The 15,686-nt window shown below is 47.6% G+C and overlaps 1 protein-coding gene across 3 annotated transcripts in view; it reads left to right on the forward strand.

Moving 5' to 3' along the window:
* The first annotated feature begins 3,544 nt into the window (after nt 1-3,544).
* LOC147628846 (aminopeptidase (DUF3754)) overlaps nt 3,545-15,686 on the forward strand; it is a 103,211-nt gene continuing 91,069 nt past the window's right edge. Inside the window, exons 1-2 of one of the 3 annotated variants that reach the window (XM_086812005.1) lie at nt 3,545-3,702; nt 3,810-3,896. The gene's annotated coding sequence lies outside the window, so the exon portion shown is untranslated. The remainder of the gene's footprint in view (nt 3,703-3,809; nt 3,897-15,686) is intronic. The other 2 variants (XM_086812004.1, XM_086812007.1) reach the window with 2 other exon arrangements.

Here is a 15,686-nt window from a genome sequence, read left to right on the forward strand (position 1 = left end):
CCAATCATCATTTCTATCCACCCTAATCTCTCTAACATCACAACCTAATAGTGGTATATCAAAGCATACCTTGATCTAACACTTATTAGAAGATAATTAAGCTTATCATTAATGATTAAACTAGCTTTTTGTCTTAGCAAGAATACCCCTCTCTATAAATCAGCTGAGATCTTCCTCTCTATAAAAAGTTACATTTCTTCTTGAAAGTAGCAATCTTTTTCTTCATGGTTAGGTTTACAACAAAAGTTACATTTTTTACCTTTTACCTTGATGGCCCTTTGTGAGGGCCTTCTTGAAAGCTTGGTCTTCACCTATTCCATTGATCTTCTTTTTTTCTTCTTCTTGGAGGGAAGCGATGATCCAACCTTTCTTCAAATGTTGGAGAAGGAAGGTTCTTGAGAGAAGTGACTAGATGTCCAAATTCCTCATCTAGCATGATCTTTCGAGAGGGGAGTGCCACTGCATCATCATCCACACTAGTGCTCCAATAGCTTAGAGTTGAGTCGTGCGATTAAAATGGGCAGCAAATGACTTGTGAGGGTTTAGCTTAAGCTCAAAGAACTCAATCTTTGTTGTAATTTTAGAATTTTTACCCTTTGCCCCAAATAATTGCTCTAGCTTATCCCATGCTTCTAGCTCCATGTTAGAGATATGATGAATGTAGATGTCAATAAGTGCTAATGCAATTATGGAAAAGGTCATAGTGACCCATACAAGGTCAACATCTCTAGTGGTAGGCTTCTTTTCTTTCCCATTCCAAATGCTCTCCCTCATAAGGTGGTACTCAACCTTTATTTACCATCAGAAGCCTTGACCATCAAACTTGTCTAAATGCATAGAGTGAGATGCCATTTTTTAATGAGTAGGAAGGTATTACCCTCTAGTTTTTCACAGTAGGGCAATGTTTAAGCCTTTACAATAAAGATTAGGTGCTTAGTGACACTAACATAGGCATAAATGTAGCGCAAGTTGGAGGATGCAATTGAATGCCAAAATCAAAGGGGTTTTACAAAAGAATGATATAGCATGAAATAGAATCTCCCTAATATCAACAGGTTTGCACCCTCAATGGTAGGGATTAGTACATATAATTAGTCTTAGTCTTTTATTAATAATAAATAATAAAAATTTGAGAAAATGCTTGATTCTCATCGGTGGATAGAATGCTTCAAGATTTGATGTGTGTGCTTTTCATAGACCCATTCATCAATGATCCCTATAAGGGTTTGGCTTCACTTTAATTGCAAGCGCAAAAATCATGATTTTCTTCTAGGCATTTTGTCTTGTTTGTAAATATGAATTTGTGTTGTTTTGCAAAGATCATTTAATGTAGCTTAGGGCCTTGGTAAGAGGCCTATATGGTTGGTTTAAAGTAGAAAGCTATAGAGAGGCCTATGTGGTTGGTTTGAAGTAGAAAGCTTAGAGCTAAAGCCGCTCTCAAAATATCCCACTCTTTTGTAAAAACCTCACTAGACTAAGTTGGTGAAACCAAAGGCAAAATATCCCTACTCTTTTGTAAAAAACTCACTAGACTAAGTTGGTGAAACTAAAGCCAAAAACAGGTGCTTGGTGATGCAAGGATGAGGTCACCATTAGGAAGGGGATATATTAACCACTTTGTAGGCTAACATGGTTTCACCTGCTCGACATACCATGGGGTGCTTTGCCATCTTACTCGAATCTAAGTTCTTGTAAGATGGTGCTCAACATTATAAAGCGGGGAGCTTAATGCCAAATGAGAAAGTCATCCATATAGTTGATTAGGACTAGAACTAGTGCAAATGGATTGTTTTTTAAGTTTCATCCAGCCTAGTGTGTAAGCTAGTCATTTGTATATAAGTTAATTTTGACATTAAGCAATACACATTCATTCCCTTGCAATAGAATACTTGTGACTTGTCCTTCATCTCTACACTCGCTTGTGCTTGTGCTTGTATATTATTAGATTCTTATATGCTAGATGGGTTGCTTGATTGAGTAGCTTTACTTGTAGGTTTGTCTCTCTCATTAGATTCTTCTCCATCCACCTTTTGTGAGAGAAAACCCCACCACAAAAGCCTTTCTATTCTTGCCTCTCATTTAGGCAAAGAGAGGTCTTCCTTCACCCCCCCATAGCCATGTAGCATTCCGGTTCGACATTAGAGCGAGGATGCAATGGATGAGCTAACACACCCACATTGGGACTTGCAATTGTTGCAGCTCAAAGGTAAGTGCACCCACATTGGGGACTTGCATTTGTTGTGGCTCAAAATACACTTGATTTCGACAAGGCTAAGGTAAGCCCTTGACTTGAACAGCCGTCCCATGAGATATGGGTGTAGTAGCACGATGAAGGTAATAAATTCACAATGTAGTAGCACAATGAAGGCGACTTTCTATCTTGTTTACATTAATAAAATGGGTTGTGTTAATTGAATTATATTTAATATTTAATCTTAGATAGAAAGAAGATGTGAATATGCAACCAACTTACCAACCTCCTCCTTGTATTGTCCCCTCCCTCTCTGAGCTTGCCGACCTCCTCCATTACCTAGCACACCCCTCCCACCTCTGCACTTTCGCCTCTCCTCCCCTACCTCTGCCATCATTCATCTTCTACTTTGTGTCGTTCTACTATGCGTATATAAAGAGAAAAAGCTTCCTATGACTCTCTCTCTCTCTCTCTCTCTCTCTCTCTCTCTCTCTCTCAAAAGCAATTAGTCAAACTTTCATATTTGCTCCATTTCTTACTATAAATGAAGCCCATGAAACATAAGGGGAAAGAAGAGCATATTCATTGAAAATTATTTCTAATGAAAAGAAAATGTTTATGGAGGCTCTGAATGGCTTCTTTCGTACTTCTTCTATTAATTAGACTAATCACAAGATTTCATGACATATTTTTCAAACCTAAAGTCCCAATCATTCACTTATCAGTGAAACCCACACTAATTTGAGAGTAAGGGATTTTTGAACCCGAGGGACTAAAGCTTATCTAAGTATATATATTCTGTCTTATTAAATGGATTAAACCATTAAATTCATGTCATAGGACCACACACACTCTATCTCCGTCATTTTCAATAACAGCTAACCATTTTTGCCCCCTCTATAAACCTAAGATTAGTGATGGGCGGCGGGTCCTGCTCAAAGCCTCCTAGTGGTTGAGGTCATGACCTCGTCGCCCGCATCGGTACTTAGGGTGGTTACAGACTACGGGCCTGCCCACGAAAAAGGTTGAGAGCTGTGGGCAGGCATCTTTTTGATAAACAATTGCTGGGTGACAATACCCTTTACAGACCGCGGGCATGCCCACGAAAAAGACGTCCTACAACTAAGAGTTGTGAGATAGGCTATTCTGCCCGGAACTGGAACGATGGTTGTTGGGCTCCAGTCAGCAAACACACCAGCGTTGAGGGTACATGGCCGTGGTCATAGTCTGTAAAGAAATGTTAGATGGGCGGGTGATTGTGGTGATCTCATTGGTTGGGCAAAACTTTTTTGTGGGCTTCCACCCAAGTGTGTAAACACCCTTATTATTAAGCAAGACAATGTTGTTCAAGGCGACCAATCAAGATTTGCCATGTCACCTTGCTTATAGGCCTGCAAGTATGAAACGACCAGTCTGACGTAGTGGGAGGACAATGACGGTGCGATAAGGCTTCGTGTGTTACATTACAGGTAACAGCGCGTGCAGAAACGATCTCGAGTCTCGCCTCACAGGTGCTCTTGCTTTATCTCCCTCCTTATCTTGATCAAATTGTTATAGCGTGTGGTCTCTGTTGTCGTTTTTTTGTGGTTTGCTTTTCATCTCAGGTTGTTTTCCGCAGCTAACCCATCGTTGTCGCACAGCTCAGCTGGGAAAATAAGTACGTTGCAACCCAAAAACCTAGGGATTCGTGTTTGTACCTTTAAAGGTATACTAAATACTACCTTCACAAGTGCTTTCCAGCAGAAGTGATTTGAGAAGCAACAAAATAAGTAAGCAGAGAGAGAGAGAGAGAGAGAGAGAGAGAGAGAGAGAGAGATTTAACGTCTACTAAAGACCCAATGGGCCTATGAGACCAAATTGATACAATAACGTCCATGGCATATCTCATCTTGGAACGGAAAATAAAATAGAAACAAAACAAAACTCTCTCATTGGAGTGATACAAAAGTGTCCATGGAAATCTCATCATGGAATACTAGGAACACGAAACAAGAGAGGAGCATCAGCCCCCATTAGATGGTATACCACTCTCTAAAATATCAAGCATGGGTATGGCCGAGAGGTCTTCCCCTCAGCTACGTCACGTGGAAAGGTGATGGAGCATGTCTTGGATTTGGAGCCGATGAGGGGATTGTGGCTGACATCCAAGGGCATGTTGGAATGTGGAGGCCCGGTCCGAGGTAACTCCTCTCGGGCGAGGTGGGTCTGGAGCAACCCGAGGTGGGTCCACATGATCCACTGTATGGGTGTCCTCCTCTTGGGTCCAGAGCTCGAGTAGGAAGCGCCGAGAGTGGGCCAAATCCCGCATGGAACAGACAGTGAAACCTTCCACGGATCTCATAGTATACCGGGGCAATGACATCTATAATGCTCCTCTCACTCAACCTCTAAGTGGCATAACCGGGAGATCCTCTCCTCCCTGGGTCTTCGTATGAGCTCCCTAGCTTTGAAGACGCGTTCAACTCTTCCTTGTCTCCACTCTGATGCGGTGGGATCAAACCGTTTTTTGGCCAATTGCCGCATGGCATGGGACATAGCATGAAGACATTCAATCGGACCAGTTCTCCATACATAGTACATACAGAAACCTTCTAATTCAGACCTTGATCTTGTGAGGCCAGATTGAGCTGAACATAGAGAGATGCAATAGGTGTCACGTGCATCCCGCGCTTGGATGCCACGTGGACATATCTGAACAAGAAGGTGCAGGACCTGGAGTGGAAAACTGGTCCCATGTGAGCCCAGTCCGGGACGAGTCAGCGAGGGTTCTACTGCATGCGACTGAGGTCAAGTGTGCATTGTCCTACACATGCGGCCAAGGTCAGGTTGTTGTGCACATGAATCAGTGCCAGTCCGCGCTATGAGTCTCCCTCTGGAATGATGTCAGTTGCTCTGTGTGTTTGGTCTGCCACCAGATGTTAGACAGCTGTGTAGAACATGTAGGTTTGCATGTAGATATGGGGGCCAGCCCATAGGGCTACCCCAAGGCTTAGGTGTACATTCATAGAGTGGGCATGGGGGAGGTGTAGAACCACCCCCAAGGGGCCAAGAGGGCCCCGGCTGTGCCCACCAGCCATGTTGAGGGCTAGAAGGGGCTGTCGGCCAGCCCTAGGGCCTAGGAACAGCCAGCCAATTGGGCACCTAAGCCTAGTTGGCTATCGGCCAGGTGTGGGACAGCCCACACTGGCTGCCCAACAGCTTTTTGTCCATGCGCAGGGATGCCCAGTAGCCCAACATATATGCAGGAGATGGACAAGGCTTTTAGGTGTGAAAACACTGGTTTAATTAGCATAAAGTGCTATTTTATCTAGTCGTGGAGAATAAAGCTGCTGGCCGCCTTTTGTTGTGCTGGCTGACTGGAGGTGAAAGGGGGTATAAATACCCAGCCCTCCTCAGCGTTTCAATCATCTCATATTTCACAAAGTGCTGCAACAACTCAAGGGCCTGGACAGCCAAGGGAGAAGCTAACGCAAGGGTGAAGGTCAAGGACAGGCCTTGCAGAGGGTATTCGGGACCCAATACTGTGTCCTCTTCTCCCTCTCTTTCTCTCTCTATTTTCTGCACATCTATTTTCAGTTTTGTGCGTTATTCTCATTGTGAACGATTGCTGATTTTTGAGCATTGAAGTTACCGATCTACCCCGAAGCTTCCACATGCTGCAGTGGTATCAGAGCCTACTTCAAGTGTAAAGATTCAACAAGAAAAAGAAAAAGAAAAAAAGCCCAGAAATTTTTTCTCGCTTGTGTGGTTGGTTTCTAGACTTCCGTGGACCACCCCTTTTGGAGTGACTCCTGTCTCTCGAAGGACGGTTGGTTTTCAGCCTCTGGAAGTCTCCCACACACATAGTGGATGGTCAGATTGCGCTTTGGAAAGGTAATGCATTTTCCTGCTATGGCGAGCTACGACGACGAGAGAGAACAAGAACCTTGGGACTGAAGTGCACTAGGCAGTCCAGCTAGGGCATCAAGCATGAGTGTACCAGAGATGTTCCAAAAGATGATGCGAGCAATCGCAGAACAGGGTACCAAATTGGAAGAGCAGAAGGCGCAGATACTGGCTTTGGAAGAGCGCACCCGTTCTCCAACTCGTCTTTTTCCGTCTCCTCCTCCCTCTCCTTCCGTTTCCCAGATTCCAGATCCTCTACAAAGGGACCCTTTTGAAGGGTCATGAACCGCAGCCGAGTTTGATGCTTGAGTTGTAGATGCGTGCAATGGAGATTCGACAACGTGAAGAAGACGCCATGCGACGCGTGGAACATGAACGATACCTTGCGGCTTTGGACGCAAGACTGACACTAGTGGCTTCCTCAAGTCATTTTCCCGAGAAAATGAACTTCAGTAATTATAATGGTAAACTCGACCCCACAACTCTTTGTTCATGGTTGCATCAATTTGAAGCTTACTTTGTTGCAGTTCGAAAAAGTGATACTGATAGGGTGATCTTAGCTAGTTGGTACTTAGAAGGTGAGGCCATTCCTTGGTGGACCCAATGGGCTCATGCCCACACCAAATTAGGTATGGCAGCTTATGTTTGGGACGAGTTTGTCCTCAACCTTATGCAACAGTTTCTAGCGCCCCATTACCTTGAGCGACTTGAAGACGAGTTTAGGGGAGCGCGTCAAAACGTGCAACCAGTCCTTTAGTTTGTCAATAAAATTTCAAACTTATGTTTGCGGTTGGGCTTATCTGGTACGGACAAGAAAGGGCAATTCCTTTATGGCCTTGACACACAAATCCAGTGGGAGATGCATATGTTTAGGCCAGCCACCTTCGAAGACGCACTCTCGCTTGCGTAGAGTGCTGAAATGAAGCACAATGGCGGAAAACCCAAGACTTCCCAGCCTACTCCCAAGGCTAACACCTTGGGGGGAAAAGGCCAGAACCAGACGGGTACTTTCCTAGGAAAGAGCACGAGAGCCTCTGGCTCCAAGAACTCGACCAATGCGCCCAAACTTACCCCAGACTAGAAAGCTTAGGCATGCAAGACGGGTGGTAAGTTGAGTGCTGAGGAGATCGCTTAGTACAAGGAGGAGGGTAGGTGTTCCTTTTGTCATACAAAAGGACACACTTCTCAGGAGTGTCCCAAGAAGACTACCACTCCAAAGACTGCTACCCCAGCCTCCAGCTTCAGTGGTGAGCCTAGCTTCCACACAGACCCAGTGACTATCCCTAGTTCTTCGAATCCCTATGCTTCGGTTGGAGCAATCATTAGTCGGGAGCTCAAAGATAAGCAGAAGGGCACCCATGACCAGGAGTATGAGCGCAACGAATTTCTCAAGACCTTTGGCTACATAGGTGGCCAGAGAGTCGTCGTCTTGTTTGATAGTGACAGCACAGAAGATTTGGTCACGGAACAAGCCGCTCGGCGTGCCCGTTTCGTTCTGACTTCGGTGGACAAGCAAGTTGAGGGTTTTAGCACAGGCATGACGACGAGCGTCAAGTTTGAACCTCTAGGTGCTAAATTAGTGATTTAGGGCATAGAGTTTGTGTGTGATTTTATGGTTTGTGAGTCTTTCCCTGGTTGCCTGTGCCATAGTAAATCTTCCTGGTGGAGTCGTAAATGTAATCCCCAGGTACACATATGAGTCTACCACCTCTAGTCATCGAGTGCATGGAGATGGTGCTGTAGTCCCATTCGCGACTCAGAGACCAGAATAATATCATCTGCATATAGCATAATGTGGACTGTGGTACCTGCGATGTCTACCCCGTCCCCACCACCGTGACCAATGAAGTCAGCCACCTCATCGATGTATAGCCCAAATAGTGTAGGAGAGAGTGGACATCCTTGCTTCACACCTATGGTGCTAGCAATAACATCAAATAGCCCCCCGGGGCATCGTATGCGCCCGAGGACCTGCTCATACAAAGCATAGATGCCCCAAACCATCTCTGATGGGATCCCCATTGACTGTAGGCGCTAGAAGAGTCTCTCTCGTGGCACCGTGTCAAATGCTTTGTGGAAATCCACAAAGCAGCAGTATAATCTCTTCTCCCGCGCCCTAGTCTAGTCAATCAGACATCTCAGAGTGAATATATGGTCAATAGTGGAGAAAGCTCGTCAGAATCCAGCCTGCCCTGGTGCTCATAGTCCCTCCTTCTCTGCATATGAGCTCAACTCTGCCTCGAGCTCGTCAGAATCCAGCCTGCCCTGGTGCTCGCAGTCCCTCCTTCTCTGCATATGAGCTCAACTCTGCCTCGAGCACTGCGCCATAAAGTTTGGCCAATGTATGACCAATCATGATAGTCCTGTAGTTGCTGGGGTCTAGCATCTCCCGCTTTGTGGAGAGGCACGCGAGAGAGAGAGAGAGAGAGAGAGAGAGAGAGAGAGAGAGAGAGAGAGAGAGAAATGAAATGTTATATTAACGTCTTCAAAAGGCCATAATGACCTATGAGACCAAAAGTTACATCATGGTGGATCTGATACAATGTCTGGATAAAAAAACCCAGAAAATGAAAAATAAAGATGATACTACTGGCACCTAGAAAATGAAACTGGAAATGGAAGGTAAATAGAAACCCTTATAGGGTGTGAATATAGTGAGGGGGGGGGGGGGGTATGCTATGGAGGTGAGTGGAATATAGTGAGGGGATACAATATCATGTGGGACGGAGGGGTACACCATGGAGGTGCCTCCATCTCATAATATGTGCCGCATCGGACACTGGCGGATCTCCTCAATATCCTCTGTGGTTAGCACCCTGACTGGGTGTCTCGCATGCCTCGCAAGAATAATCCGAATCCGCCGCTGCAACCTCCGTCTATGCTGGGATGCCCTCCTCCGTAGTCGTGGGCGTCTGGACCACCCCACCCAAGTTCAATCGCACGATCAATCAGTGTCCCTCTGGTGTGGGCGGTATCCATGTCCTGCTGCTGCTGTGGTCCATCTGGCGCAGTGATGGCTGGACTAAAGAAGTCTGTAATGTGAGTCTGGCTCTCTGTGCTCCTAAGCAGGCTATCTCTATGTCTCCGCAGCTCAAGCAAGAACAATCCCAAACACCTCTGGTCCTGGTACCCCATGACTCTGGAAAGTGGTCCAAAACCCTCTCTGAATAAACAGTGGAAACGACCACGTATCTCATAGTATGCAGTACAATGGCATATATAATGCAGCTCTGTCTCTGGCTCCCCATGGCATACTCGGCATATCCTGGCCTGAGAGAGAGAGAGAGAGAGAGAGAGAGAGAGAGAGAGAGAGAGAGAGTTGTTGCATAGCACAACAATGATTGTATTGTAATCATACTTTTTTTTTCTTGGGAAAAAAATCCTTCTATTAGTTACTGAGAAAACAACCATAATGGTTAAATACAAACTCGTCCCCAAATGGGGAGCGGGTGTCAAGATACATGAATGGGGAGGATGCTCTTCTCCTCGGGCTATAGCCACTCTGGGAGGACAAAGCTATCTCATACAATGGGTGGAGGGCGAAACAACCACATAGGAGGTCTATAGTGCCAGGTGGGCTCACCACCACTATCAGTAAGAAAGGCACCATGATGCCAGATCCTCATGAAGGCCTCACGGCGCTTCCACATGCAGTCCGAGCACCCTCAAGCTTCCCCCACTGACCATGGAGGGTATGAATGATGTCATGCTAGATGCTCCGGATGGACTCTATTGGCGGGGTGAGGGTTGTAGGTGGAGCTAGTACTGGCACTACATAAATACGAAGGTGAGAGACTTGAAAGGCTAGTCCCCACCTTCCTCCTAATATGGCATGACCACCTTGGCCTCAATGGCCCCAAGTGACTGCGCCCCACGTAACAATGCGGGCGGGGGCTCGATCCATAGTGAAAATGTTTAGGATCCATTGCCAAACCTGCAGAGCCTTTGGGCAATCCCAAAAACAATGACGTTGAGATTCCTCGAACATAATGTTGGTCTACTTCCAATGGTCAACCAAGGGCCAACTGCCAAGCTCCTATGTGCCAATTGCTACATGAAGAGAGTGATCTTCCGCGGCCAAAAATTACCTACAGCCGCTTCTAGAAATCTGAGAGAGTGTGGCGGGAGGCCCTGGGACTGCGAGTGTCGTGCTACTGCTGGTGTGTCCACAACCTCTACGGCCTAGCCGTGCGGTATATGCAAAAAAGGGGGTGCCAGGCATCTTCTCAGTGTCCTTTGGATCATGCCAGGTCCACTCTGCCGGGTCCAATTGGAGTCGTGTGAAAGGTTAGCCCAGGCAAATCCATAATCGCTAGAGTCTCTCTCTCTCGCCACCTTGGCCGGTGGAGGGTCGATGTGCCACTCATGTGCATGAAAACCAATCACCTTCACCCTCTGCAAGGTGCATTCCCTGAAATCCTCCAAGTGGATCCCTGCTCTCTCTAATTTGCCATGAGGTCCAATAGAGAAGGTCAGTAAGGTGGAGGTCTCATCTGCACCGTGAACTGCTAGGGGTATATCGTGCCTGGTGAACACTCCCAGCCACTCACTGCGGGGGAGGAGGGTCCGAAATTGGGGCCAGCCATGTGCAGGGATGGCGGAGACGAATGCTCAGAAGAAGAGGGGCGAGCTGTTGCTCGAGGGAGATATCAGTGTCAACCCGGGATCCAAGATAACGAATTGGAGTGCCCCTCGGGATCCACTGAAAGCCTCAATCGGACGCCAAGTCAGAGTGAGTGATGAGCCAACTCATAATCCACACAACTTGTGCCAATTGATCTATGCTCCGGATGCACAACAAAAGATCTCAATCGCCTCGGCGAATCTCTGGAGGTTCCCCTCGTCGCCCGATAGGTATGCTGCCGTGTCATCATCAAACTTGGAATCAAGCAACTCCTCCTGCGCGCGGATGGGTAGACGCAGTCCCTTGAGCCTGGTCTCCTGGGCGGAGAGAAAACTACTCATGGCCTCGGTTACAAATAGGAAGAGTTTGGTACTCTCACTCCAGTGCTCCACCCCTTGGAGGATCATCCTCCCTTGGAACCGTTGCCTGAAAGCCTTTATTGGTAGGCCCCAAGTGGCACCCGACTCACAGGACTGCCATTCCCCTTGGGTCTTGTGGAACACCACTAACGTGAAAGAATGCATAGCGGAAGATAGGAAAGTGGATACACAGGAAAGAGAGAGAGAGATGGAGAAAAACGCAAGAGTATACCTACTCTCAATACCAATCAAGAAGATGATGAAGATGGCAGAAGTCTCGAGCAGGAGGGGTAGGTACACCTCATAAATAAGGGATTGCAAAAGCTAGAAATGCAGAGGCCAAGGAGGCATGCAAGAGGCGAATACAGTGTGTGTGTGAGGGGGGTAGGCTAGACAACCAAGTAGGGACTGCCGACAATAGCCCACGAATCCATAAAATGGGGGAAAAAAAGGGTGACCAGCCCCTCATGCTAACATGGTCAGCCCTAGGGGCTCAAGCAGGTCACCAAAGAAGAGCGAGCAATAAGGGATGATGATCTCTAACACCCCCTCTCATCACCGGATGTTGAGTGAACTCTAGAAAGCCAGGGACGCCATCCTTGATCAAAGACGAAAGACTGCAACAATAGGTACCAGGAAAGCTCCATAGGCAATCTCCTCAACATCTTAGCTACAATCTGCCAGGTACACCGCTCCTTTGGAAGAAAACAACAATGTAGGCTGCTTCGTGCAACTGGAATCATCTAGAGGCGAAGAAACAGGAACAAACTCCTCAGATCCCGGGACCACAGGGGGTTCTCGGGACCATAGGGGGTCCACCATCCTCCACTCTAGAACTAGTGTAATTCCACACAGAGAAGGTTGTAGCATCAGCAGAGGCACATATGAAGTGACCGTCAAGCTTGTCTACTTTGTCAAAGAAGCAACGAGTGAGGGGCAAGGTAGCCATATCAACAAGTGATCCCTACATAAGAATCACACAACATAGGCAAAACATGACTCAAATCAGCAAATCCAGCCACGAAACCGCTCCATGATGAGAACGCTGATGCAGATCTGATCCAACTGCAAGTTGAAGCCACTAGAAGTCGTGGATCTCAAAAAACACAGATCACCGGATTGGTGGACAGCACCGAATGTGATGTGGGCTGAAAAACGGCTGAAGAAGAGGGAGAAACTAATGCTGCAAGTTGCCGCTGCTCTGATACCATGAAAGAATACACAGCGGAAGATGGGAAAGTGGAAACGCAGGAGAGAGAGAGAGAGAGAGATGGGGAAAAACGCAGGAGTATACCTGAAGATGGCGGAAGACCCGAGCAGGAGGGGTAGGTACACCTCATAAGTGAGGGATTGCACAAGCTAGAAACGCAGAGGCCAAGGAGGAATGCAAGAGGCGATGCAATGTGTGTATGACCAGGCAATATATATGTCCGAATCGGGACTGCCGACCAGCAACACATGACTGAGCATAAATAGCCCACATAGGGAAAAAAGGGTGTGAGGGGTGACCAGCCCCTCTCAGGCTAACATGGTCAGTCCTAGGGGCTCAAGCAGGAAACCAAAGAAGAGCCAGCAGCAGGGGATGATGATCTCTAACAAACCAACCTCTTGGGAACTTCTTCCATGTCTTGTGTTACTCTCCTTGGATTGTGCACCTTCATCTGGGACTGAATCAGTGTTTAGCCTTGCTGAGCCTGATGCTCTGATACCAATGTCACATGCGAAAGCTTTGGAAGTCTTCTTTCAGCCCTAAACACCATCCTGGAACAACCTGATGCAAAACGCAAGCAAGAGAGATGGAGAGAAGAGAGAGAGAGAGCTGCCTACACAATGAGCTAGGTGTGCCTTATATAGGCCTTGGAATCCCTTGTGGTAGGTCGGCCAGGTCCTAGACAAATAATCATCTTTTTGTTGTAGCCACAAAAACATGTTCCTCTATGTGCTAGCCGACAACCACCTGGTCCATCCACAAGGCTTCCTTGCCCATACTAGCAAAACAAGCTCTTGGATCTGGTACCAAAACTTGTTCTTTATGGATCAGCCCTGGGAATGAGCATGCACGTCTTGCACATGACACTCCCGTAACCATTACCTCGTTGAAGGCAGCTCTGAGGCCGCCTTCCATGAAATCCTAGTGACGGAGAAATAAGGAGACTGGAAGGCCGTTCTCTCCCAGGCATTTGCCCTTAGGTAATGCCGTCATAGCCTCTGCCAGCTCCTCAGATGTGAAGGGGGTCAGGAGGAAGGTCCGAAGAGCGTAAGGGACCACCTCTCTCGTATGCCACCAATCCCGCTCGTGCATCTAGCACCTGTGAGGATATGGGGACACCTGTGAGAAGAGATATGAAGAAATCCCTGGCAATGGCTCTCCGGGGGGGGGGTACGTAACAATGGATCCATCCCGGTCTCGCAACCTGCGGATACCATCTCTCTGCCTGTGTGGGCATGCAATCTCAAAGAACTCCCTAGTGACCCTGTCTCCCACCTGCGTCCAAAAAGAGGCTCTAGCATGGTATCTGCACTCTCCCCTCTACTCCTCTATCGATTTGAGATCTGTACGGGCGGCAGCTAGTTGACTCTCAATCCATGAGCTGTCTGGTGTACTTACCTGAAGCCATTGTAGAGAAGCTAGGCCCTTACGAATTTGTTAGAAGTCATCTCCTGTCTATATTCATACACCAGGGCCTCTGTTGTGGGTGTGCCCGCCGTGTATAAGGTGTTTTATCATTTTTCCACACTCCTCGTATTTTTCCCTATTTTTTCCCATTTTTTCCTAGTGGTGGGAGGGTTGCCAGAGGCTGCCAGGAGCACTCCAGTGCTGGCCGACTGCATGTTTATCAGTCGTGGGCTACTGGGCTGCTGGCCGACTGGATTTCCTCAGTCGTGGGCACCTGTCTGCTGGCCGACTACATTTATGCAGTCGTGTGACTATTTTCAGCAGTCGTGGGCACTTTATCTGCTGGCCGACTGCCCTCTCAGGGATGTATATATAGCCCCCTTGCCCCCACCACTTCCTCATTCAGTTTTCTCGGGATCTTGTGTATAGAGAAGAGTTTACACACCTATCTCTCTGTGTTTCTTGTGTTGTTTATTTTTTGCAGTCTACTTGCTCTTGTCTACCCAAGTTTGGTTATCATTTCCGCTGCATATTCTGACATGGTATCAGAGCCATAGGCTCTAGACAGATCTTGGGCGTTTTCTGAGCAAGAGGGGGAGCTTCAGGCTGCTGATTGGTGGACTGTTTTGGGCTGAACAGGAAGAGAAGGTGCAAGAGGAAGGCGGGCAAAGGTGTTGGACAGCCACTTGTAGATTTTCAGATTTTTTTTCCCACCCACCTACCCTTTCAGGTTACTCTCCGCTATGGCAGATTTACTAGAGATGGCTGAGAAGCACGCGAAGATTCCGACTCTCCCCACGTTCCCAGTGGATCGTCAGTTGGACGGGTCCAATTACGGCATCTGGAAGGTCATGATGGAGTCGGTTCTGGAGTCATATGACCTTGCTGATTTTATTATCATCGGGGTGCCACGGCCGGAAGCTGAGGAAGGGGAGTTATTATCGACGAGGAAGGACCGAGAGGCACAGACACACATGTGGGATCGTGTCAACGCCAGGGTCCGGTCGTTTATTTTCCTCAATTGCACACCACAAATGATCAATCATGTGAAGCACATGACGCTGGCAAGAGGCATATGGGAGCACTTGGCTTCTTTGTATAACAGGGTGTCACCCATGAAACGGATCTCCTTGGAAGTGCAGATGCGGGTTATGAACCCTGCAAAGTCTTCGACGATGCGGGAACACATCAACAAGCAGCAGGCCCTTCAGCAGGAAGTCCTTCAAGCTGGGAAAGAGATATCATCTGAAGATATGGCCATCACTTTGCTTTCCCACTTGCCTGGTCAGTATTCTGCTTTCTATTCCTCGTTGATCACGAGTGGCAGGCTCAGCACCATTACTTGGGAGGAGCTTGTGCCAATGGTCTTGGACCAGGAGGAACGTTTCACGAACCCTCCTCACGGCGGAGGTTCGGAGGCCTTAACTGGCCAACGGTCAAAAGGCCGGAATACCAACAAGGGCAAAGGGAAGGCTTCACCGGAGAAGTCTTCTGAGAAGAAGCCTGATCCAGAAAACGAGAGAAGCTGAAGGCCGAAAGATCTTGTAAGATTGTGGCGAGAAAGGCCACTACTGGAGGAAGTGCCCTAAGCGGACAGGGAAGAGTGCTGATTCCTCAGCCTCAGCTGCGAAGACTCCGGCATTTGTGCACTTAGAGATGGTGGACTCCGATGCTTCATCATCTTCGAGCGAGGAGGCAGTTGGCTTCACCGTGAAGGATACCCGGGAATGGATTCTCGACAGTGGTGGTTCCAGGCACATGACTCCATCCCGTGACTTCTTTCTGGATCTGAAACGGCAGTCAGGTCGTATCTTTATTGGCGATAACTCCACTATTCCGATACATAGTGAGGGCCGGATGGAGATTATTCCCGACGGCAAGGGGGGCAAGCATGCTTCCCGTGTTCTTTATGTCCCTGCTCTGGGTTTTCATCTTCTGTCAGTGCATGAGGTATGCAAGACTGGCTTTCGGGTGGAATTTGAGGAGCATTCAGTTGCTCTAAGGGACCGT

This window comes from Cibotium barometz, chromosome 18 (genome assembly GCF_041138505.1).
Source record: "Cibotium barometz isolate CiBa-2024 chromosome 18, ASM4113850v1, whole genome shotgun sequence".
Taxonomy (NCBI): domain Eukaryota; kingdom Viridiplantae; phylum Streptophyta; class Polypodiopsida; order Cyatheales; family Cibotiaceae; genus Cibotium; species Cibotium barometz.